Below are 6,271 nucleotides of genomic sequence, written 5' to 3' on the forward strand. Positions count from 1 at the left end.
TGAATGTTGTAGTATGTGTGTTTGGGATTACAAAGTGTGTAATGGAGTGTGTTGAGTTGTGGGAGGAGGCATTCCTTTTATAAGTGAAGGAAGCCATCTCCTTTACATTTTCTTAGATGTGGGACAAGAACCCACTATTCTAGTCTTGAAGCCATGTTGTGAGGGCAACTTGGCAAGGCCGGGAAGGTGGCTTCCCGGCAACGTATTTGCCACTTCCGGATACCGTAGCGTAGCTTGAACATAGGGCTACAAGATACATGTCACGGTTGGGTCCTATCATTGCTTGTGGGTGTCCCAAAGAGGGTGTTACTTATGCTTGGTGATGTAGCAAATAGCCTTGCTAGTAGAGGTATCTACAGTTCTTGATTCCATTCTAAGCCTACCAACTATCTCGTTGAGTTATGCACCGGTATCTAGAATCAGAAACAAAGGGCAAAGGAATCAGCCCCCATAACCGGTTTATATAGGCTTAAAGTTCGGATCACCCCCCACTTCAACTTTAAACCCAGCAAACCCAGAAAACCCAGAAATCAAACACAACCCAAATCGCTATTTACAAATCACTACCCAAAACACATATATCACTACAAGAAAAAGCCTTATTTGCGACATCAGACGCGGCCCTCGCAAAAGTCTTTAATTTTAGGCGGAATTAAGCGCCCAAAGTTAGGGCCAATATATTTGCGTCCCCCATTAAATGTCGTCGCACACATTGTCGTAAATAGGTAGAAAATAAGGAGATTTGCGACACAACTCAAACTGCGTCGTATCAGCACCCAAAAAAAAAAAAATAACTGAACATCGATCGATCTAAATCCGTTCCTATCTCGTCTTCTATAGCTAGACGGCAAGACTCTCTCTGTCTCTCTCTCTCTCTTTCTCAAAGCTAGTTCTTAGAAATCCGACTTCAATTGCTATCACTACTACAGAATCAAGCAAGGTTTGTTATTGCGTTCACTACACCAAAAACTGCATCACACGACGGCGAAAAAACGTTGTGTGATTTAGAGACTCACCGTCGTCTATCTCGATGTTGTCTGATGAAAAATCAGACGACGGTGAATTCACCGTTGTATGATATAAAGTCAGTCGACGTATATTCCTTAACACCGTTGTCCCAGAACTCGACAGATGCCGGACTCATCCATGCGCAGCAGTTCACACAACAGAATTTGCTTTTTTGCCGTTGTGGGTTGAGATTTTCATACAACGGTTTTGTAGTTTAGCTGTTGTGTGATTTAAAGTAAGACAACTGTGTTCTAGTATTTTCTGTTGTATGAGCTTAAAACTAGACGACGTAACTTATTGAAATCCATTGTGTGATATATATAATTGCGTTGTGTGAGTACCCAAATTTTGAATGGATATAAATTAATAGTGAACAATTGGAATACAAATTGAATGCAAACCATCAAATGATCAACATTTGTACCAAAATCATTGTGATACATCAATTCATCAAATATTGAATTTAAGGAACATTGCTAAAGCATTCATACATCTCATAGACTAAAAAGCATTTAAGTTTCCTGGTTAAGTTTTACATGATGAAAGAAAATATGGCTTGCTGCATTGCTTTGTACTCCACGCTCGATCTCGGAAAGACTCTTTATGCAACATTCCACCATTTAGTTCCTGACACAATTAACAAATGCAATGAAAACAAAAGGGATAATGCCTTACTATGTACATAATATACAAGCATTTTAGAATTAAACAATTTATAATATACAAGCAAGAAAGAAACAGAGAGTGACGTTCTAGCAGTAATTAAAAGTATGATGTCATAGGTATAAATTAAATGCAAGAGAGCAATCACTTGCAACAAAGAAAAAAGTATGATGCTTTATCAGAAGTGCCAATACTCTACTAATGATTTATCATATTCTGCAATTAGGAAGTAGGGTGCTGAAAGCTCCAATAAGATGGAGCATGCGACTTGCATTACTTGCTTAAATCCAAAGACACATTTATCTGGGAAATTCTTCCTCAAACACTTATTAGAGCTGAAATAACAAAAAAGTTTGCAATTGGCCACTTCTACCTATACATGACTGTACATAGTTGAAGCACCATCGCTTTAATCCAGACTAATCATGTCTAAATAACCATTATCACCAGGACTATGAGAATCTCCATCAAAAATAGCAATTACAAAGTTTGTGCATAGATATCTATAAGTAATCACCAACTATAAAACATACCCCCATCGGGATCTCTCTTTTCATTCCCAATCATAATGGACAAAGAACAATCTATGCAAATTACCAGATGCCTTTTAAGGGAGGTGCATTGCAGATTTATTTAATGCGATTGCTGAAAAAAGGGTAAACTTTTATTATATTTGCTCCATTTTTTTGGGTCCTTTTTGTCTATAACAATTATATTACAGAGAAGCTAGATGAGATGTACAAATAACAGGAAAAACAATAGGAGAAATGGGATGATTAGAATAAGAGTCAATTTTGTGGCAGCTTTAATGGGAGGAGAAAGTCTTCTACAATGGAACTAGATAGGGCAACAAGCTTATATCAACTACATGTCAGTCTGATAGTTGTCAGCTAGTATACATACTCTGCAAAACAAAAGGATTTGCAAAAAATATCTGTCCAAATAGGAGGAGTTCCATTCAAAGACTAGAGCTTCTAAAACTGCAATTTCTGAAATAGCCTAATACTCGGCAAAACTTGAAAATATTTCATAAAAACAATACAGCAGTAAGAACTACCCTACTCAGCTATGTCTTTTCCCCTTATATCAGTTATTTCTTACTGACTAAGGTTTTAATGTCGCCACTATACCTTATTTTCTTTTTAGGTTTTCTTAGACCAAAGTTTTGAATAAATTTCATCTTCTGATAGAAAAATAAATATTAAGAAACAGATATAGCGGTTGAACATTACATGGCATTGAAGTACAACCAACAACAAAACATCTGCAGTCAACACAGAAATGAGATAACTGATGCCTTACACAGTTCTGCATTTTACCTTCAGAATTCGGAGTACACGGGAAACGCTTTGCTTCATCAGCCGTTGCCTCATTTCTTTGCAGTACATCAGCCTAACAGTTTCAACATATATTTCAACATCCTCGCACTCTTCAATTTCAAGCACAACGAACTAGACTGTTGTTCAGCAAGTTTGTCAGCGCAAAAGTTGCTATTCTCCACTACTAGCACATTGATGCAGACATCTCAAGCTCACACAACACAGTTTTGAAAAATCAGGGCCTCTTCTTTGGCACAACTCTTCTTTCCTATCCAAAACAGTCTAATCAGTAACCACCATGAAAACTCATAAGCATGAAAAGCATAAAGGGTGTGATCTTGAAAACAGAAAACACCAAACTTGTTCAAAATTCAAGTTTTAGTCTCTTATATTAATTGTTGCTATCATTCCCCTTGAATCTTTACCAGAAAGAAGAACCCAAGCAAGCAATCATTTTTAAGTCCAGTTACTAAGAAGCATTAAACTCTAATTCTTTTCCTTAATTCCTTGAACTTTCTTAAGCATATGTCAAGAGTTCAATTTCAGTTACGTATCAAACAACCCAAAAGAGAAGATAATATATTACCTACAGATATGGCTGCTGTGCTCCTTTTGTAACTGTACAAAATTCAAAGATAGGCAGTTAGGTATGCAACTTACTCAGCTTCTTTACAACCATAGCAGAACAACAGAAACAGAAAATAAAAAGGTTAATTGTTTCTTAAGTTATTCATTCCTTCATTCCTTAATTAAGGAATCAAAAGCAAGAAAATGAAGTTGAGAGTGAAGAACAGGTAGAAAACAAAAACAGTAAGATTAATTACAAATATCTACAGATTCTATGGCTCATCAATCATTATCAACTCCAACTTTTAATGTTTTTCCTCACGAGCACATCCAAGGGTTAATGCTAAAAATCTAACATTTGAACTGTAGTTACAATTAAGCTGCACAGTTACTTTACGTATACACATGTGGGAAACCTTGAACACTCACTTAAAGGAAATTCATACATCAAACTCATAACACTATGATTTCACGGACAAAAAATTGGGTTGTAGCTACAACTACCGTCAACACAAGTATTTTTCAATTGAAAGAGAGAACAAATTAAAAGCTAGAACAATAGCAGCTGAAACTTGGAAATAATAAACCCAAAAAGATATTGGAATCTAAATTCACACGGAAAACAGAGACCGAAATAAACTGAAAAGTGATCGTATAAAAAACATGACAGCAAGATAACGACAGAGGACCCATGTTAACAATAAAGCACAATATTCTCCTCAACCTTCATTATATTAACCATTACACATGTTAACAATAAAGCAGTACACTACCAAAAAAGAAACATGACAGCAATATAATGACAGAGGACCCATGTTGATGTTAATGTCTGACGTCTTATTTGGAGAATTGCATAAGAAAGAACAATATAAGAATGAAAGAAAGAGAGCAAAGTATAAGAACTGAACCTTCAGGAAAGCAAGCTGTTTTAATCCCATTTCAACTGCAAGCATACTACCAATGTTTCCTTCTCCAGTTAAATCATTCAAGTCCTGAACTAGTTTGTTTCTCTTGTCAGGATCATCATCACCTGTTCAATTCACGAAGTATTAAACCCTGGCTTAACTAATCCTATCACTACAGAAGAACCTGTTTTGCCAACAAGATCAACACCAAAGTAAACAGCAACACCCATATTAGAATCAAAACCCAATTCAATTAAAGTGTTGACCAATTTGGAGTGGTGGATGATATGAGACGTGTAAGACATATTTGGAGCTAAACTGATCAACTAACCAAAACCCAACAAAACCTTATAATAATTATTACCAAAAGTTCGATTTGGTGAGGACGGTGGATGATATGGGTGTTTCGGATTCGTTGTTTGAAACAGATCCTCGCAGTGAGGGTAAGAACTGTGGGTAAGTGAGGACGCATAACTCGGCGGTGCGCTGGCGGCGCTGGAGCTCTCCAATGGCATCGCAGAGGCGTCTAGGGTAGGCGATGAGGTCGGTGGTTTGCGGAGAGATGACGGCGATAGCATTGAGAAGAGGATGAGAGGGTTTAGGCTTGGCATCTGCGGAAGAGTAGATGAAAACAAAATAAACCTCTTAAGATCTCATCTACATAATTAAGCAATATAAATCGAGTCACTGACATACCCATCTAATTCTGATTTGGATGAGAAAAAAGCCACCGCCAGTCAAGGCTCTTAGAAGCGAGCCCTCTGCCTATCCCGAAACGCCATCGTCTTCCCATCTCACCCCATTGGACGGCTTGAGAATCGAGGCCATCGTAGTCGGCTCCCTGTAAAGGTGGAGGATTTAGGGATTTAGAGGGTTGAAATTAAGTATGGAATTGGAAACTGGGGAGAGAGGGCCGAGAGAGGTTTCACGAGCCAGAGAGCTTTCGCGGAGGACTAAAAGATTCACGAGAGAGATCGAGGTTTCATGAGAGAGAAAGAGAGGCGTTTCGGGGAGGCTATTCGAGAGAGAGGGTTGAGAGATACAAAGACCTAGGTTTTGTTTTTCTTCTCTCTTTGTTTTCTTTGCACCACAATGTGGTGTGGCAATTAAACCTAGAAAAAAATTGTCAAAGTTACTCACACAACAAAAACCTCACCCAACTGTCGTCTGAGTGTCGCACTAAAAATCAAAATGTGAAATCATGGAGGGAAACATGGCGCCTACAACATTTTAGCTCAAAATGTTGCCGCCCAGTTCCAAGTTCACACAACAAAAAATCTTAATTCTGTTGTATAATTTCTACAGCTTGCACTAAGCCTATCTAGGGGAAGACATTCAAGCAAGCTTCCTCAAACTTTGGTGCTCAGTTTTTCAATCATACAACGGAAATAGTGAAATCCGTTGTACCTAGCACCCCAAATTTCAGTGTTTCAAGAGGCAACCAAGACTCCAAAGTGGAGGGAAATCTGCCGCTAATTTTTTTAAGACTCAGACGACGGACAATACTTAATTCCGTTGTGCAATGTAGTTCTGACAAAAAAGTTATCACTTTATTGACATTCACACAATAGAACATCACTAATACCGTTGTACAATCGAGTTTACTTAAACACACAACGGATGATTTCTGTTCCGTTGTGTGATTAGTGTTGTGTGATGCAGTTTTTGGTGTAGTGGTTTATGAAGGTTTAAATTGATTATAGGATTATTGCTCGTTATACCCTAATTTCCCCCTTTTCTTTCAGGTCTCTCTATCACTACCCTAAATTGGTGATTTCTGTTCGTCTCAATCAAGTAAGGTCATTCAAT

General features: G+C 37.8%; 1 long non-coding RNA gene across 1 annotated transcript; it reads right to left on the bottom strand.

Annotated features, from left to right (window-relative positions):
- Positions 1-1,402: 1,402 nt before the first annotated feature.
- Positions 1,403-5,470, bottom strand: LOC133746151 (uncharacterized). Its single transcript, XR_009863991.1, has 6 exons — positions 5,159-5,470; positions 4,827-5,073; positions 4,466-4,587; positions 3,577-3,608; positions 2,991-3,258; positions 1,403-1,635 (listed from the first exon to the last, which is right to left on the bottom strand). It is a non-coding gene; the product is annotated as an uncharacterized LOC133746151 (long non-coding RNA).
- Between the last annotated feature and the right edge of the window lie 801 nt (positions 5,471-6,271).

The sequence above is a fragment of the Rosa rugosa genome, chromosome 1, assembly GCF_958449725.1.
Source record: "Rosa rugosa chromosome 1, drRosRugo1.1, whole genome shotgun sequence".
Taxonomy (NCBI): domain Eukaryota; kingdom Viridiplantae; phylum Streptophyta; class Magnoliopsida; order Rosales; family Rosaceae; genus Rosa; species Rosa rugosa.